The sequence below is a fragment of the Rutidosis leptorrhynchoides genome, chromosome 4 (assembly GCF_046630445.1).
Source record: "Rutidosis leptorrhynchoides isolate AG116_Rl617_1_P2 chromosome 4, CSIRO_AGI_Rlap_v1, whole genome shotgun sequence".
Lineage (NCBI taxonomy): Eukaryota > Viridiplantae > Streptophyta > Magnoliopsida > Asterales > Asteraceae > Rutidosis > Rutidosis leptorrhynchoides.
Window position 1 is genome coordinate 584,740,055 of NC_092336.1, and position 3,032 is coordinate 584,743,086.

Genomic DNA, 3,032 nt, shown 5'->3' on the forward strand with positions numbered 1-3,032 from the left:
TTGAAGCTAGATCAATTTTTTTCACTTCTAGTAGGTTTATCTACTAAAATTTAGGTAGTAATTATATTCATAACATCATTCAATTCATATATATAAAACTATCTTATTCGAAGATTTGAACATGTAATCACTAGAACATAGTTTAGTTAATTCTAAACTTGTTAGCAAACAAAGTTAATCCTTCTAACTTGACTTTTAAAATCAAATAAACACATGTTCTATATCTATATGATATGCTAACTTAATGATTTAAAACCTGGAAACACGAAGAACACCGTAAAACCGGACATACGCCGTCGTAGTAATACCGCGGGCTGTTTTGGGTTAGTTAATTCAAAACTATGATAAACTTTGATTTAAAAGTTGTTTTTCTGGGAAAATGATTTTTCTTATGAACATGAAACTATATCCAAAAATCATGGTTAAACTCAAAGTGGAAGTATGTTTTTCAAAATGGTCATCAAGACGTCGTTCTTTCGACTGAAATGACTACCTCTTATAATATTGACTTGTAACCTGTATTTCTGACTATAAACTTATACTTTTTCTGTTTAGATTCATAAACTTAAGTTCAATATGAAACCATAGCAACTTGAATCACTCAAAATGGATTTGAAACGAAGAAATGACGGGTAAAAAAAATTGGATAAATTTGCTAGTTTTAGCTACGAAAATTTTGTAACAAATATAGACTAAACATATCCTAACTAATTTATATTGTATTATACATATTATGAAATCTTGGGATACCATAGATACGTATACAATGTTTTGACATATCATATCGACCCATCTATATATATTTCGGAACAACCATAGACACTCTATATGCAGTAATGTTTGAGTTAGCTATACAGGGTTGAGGTTGATTCCAAAATAATATATATACCTTGAGTTGTGATCGAGTCTGAGACTTGTAGACACTGGGTCGTGGATTGATTTGAGATAATATATATTGCTTTATTTCTGTACATCTAACTGTGGACAACTAGTTGTAGGTTACTGACGAGGACTGCTGACTTAACAAACTTAAATCATTAAAATGTAATAAAAATGTTGTAAATATATTTTGAATGTAGTGACCCGAACTTTTCCATGTTTATATATATTAATTGAGATTGATATTTATATGATTAAATGTTTCGAACATGTTAAGCAATCAAACTTGTTAAGACTTGATTAATTGAAATATGTTTCATATAGACAATTGACCACCCAAGTTGATCGGTGATTCACGAACGTTAAAACTTGTAAAAACTATACGATGACATATATATGGTTATATATATAGTTAACATGATTTTATTATAAGTATGTATCTCATTAGGTATTTTAACAATGAGTTATATACATAAAAATGAGACTATTAATTTAAGAAACTCGAAAACGATATATATAACGATTATCGTTATAACAACGTCTTACTAGGTACATATGAATCATATTAAGATATTGATACACTTGGTTAATTATGTTAAATGATAAGTAAATATATTATTAAGTGTATTAACAATGAAATACATATGTAAAAATAAGACTACTAACTTAATGATTTCAAAACGAGACATATATGTAACGATTATCGTTGTAACGACATTTAACTGTATATATATCATACTAAGATATATTATATATCATAATATTATGATAATATAACAATTTAACATCTCATTTGTTATAATAAACAATGGGTTAACAACATTCAACAAGATCGTTAACCTAAAGGTTTCAAAACAACACTTACATGTAACGACTAACGATGACTTAACGACTCAGTTAAAATGTATATACATGTAGTGTTTTAATATGTATTTATACACTTTTGAAAGACTTCAATACACTTATCAAAATACTTCTACTTAACAAAAATGCTTACAATTACATCCTCGTTCAGTTTCATCAACAATTCTACTCGTATGCACCCGTATTCGTACTCGTACAATACACAGCTTTTAGATGTATGTACTATTGGTATATACACTCCAATGATCAGCTCTTAGCAGCCCATGTGAGTCACCTAACACATGTGGGAACCATCATTTGGCAACTAGCATGAAATATCTCATAAAATTACAAAAATATGAGTAATCATTCATGACTTATTTACATGAAAACAAAATTACATATCCTTTATATCTAATCCATACACCAACGACCAAAAATACCTACAAACACTTTCATTCTTCAATTTTCTTCATCTAATTGATCTCTCTCAAGTTCTATCTTCAAGTTCTAAGTGTTCTTCATAAATTCCAAAAGTTCTAGTTTCATAAAATCAAGAATACTTTCAAGTTTGCTAGCTCACTTCCAATCTTGTAAGGTGATCATCCAACCTCAAGAAATCTTTGTTTCTTACAGTAGGTTATCATTCTAATACAAGGTAATAATCATATTCAAACTTTGGTTCAATTTCTATAACTATAACAATCTTATTTCAAGTGATGATCTTACTTGAACTTGTTTCGTGTCATGATTCTGCTTCAAGAACTTCGAGCCATCCAAGGATCCATTGAAGCTAGATCCACTTTTCTCTTTTCCAGTAGGTTTATCCAAGGAACTTAAGTTAGTAATGATGTTCATAACATCATTCGATTCATACATATAAAGTTATCTTATTCGAAGGTTTAAACTTGTAATCACTAGAACATAGTTTAGTTAATTCTAAACTTGTTCGCAAATAAAAGTTAATCCTTCTAACTTGACTTTTAAAATCAACTAAACACATGTTCTATATCTATATGATATGCTAACTTAATGATTTAAAACCTGGAAACACGAAAAACACCGTAAAACCGGATTTACGCCGTCGTAGTAACACCGCGGGCTGTTTTGGGTTAGTTAATTAAAAACTATGATAAAATTTGATTTAAAAGTTGTTATTCTGAGAAAGTGATTTTTATTATGAACATGAAACTATATCCAAAAATTATGGTTAAACTCAAAGTGGAAGTATGTTTTCAAAAATGGTCATCTTGACGTCGTTCTTTCGACTGAAATGACTACCTTTACAAAAACGACTTGTAACTTATTTT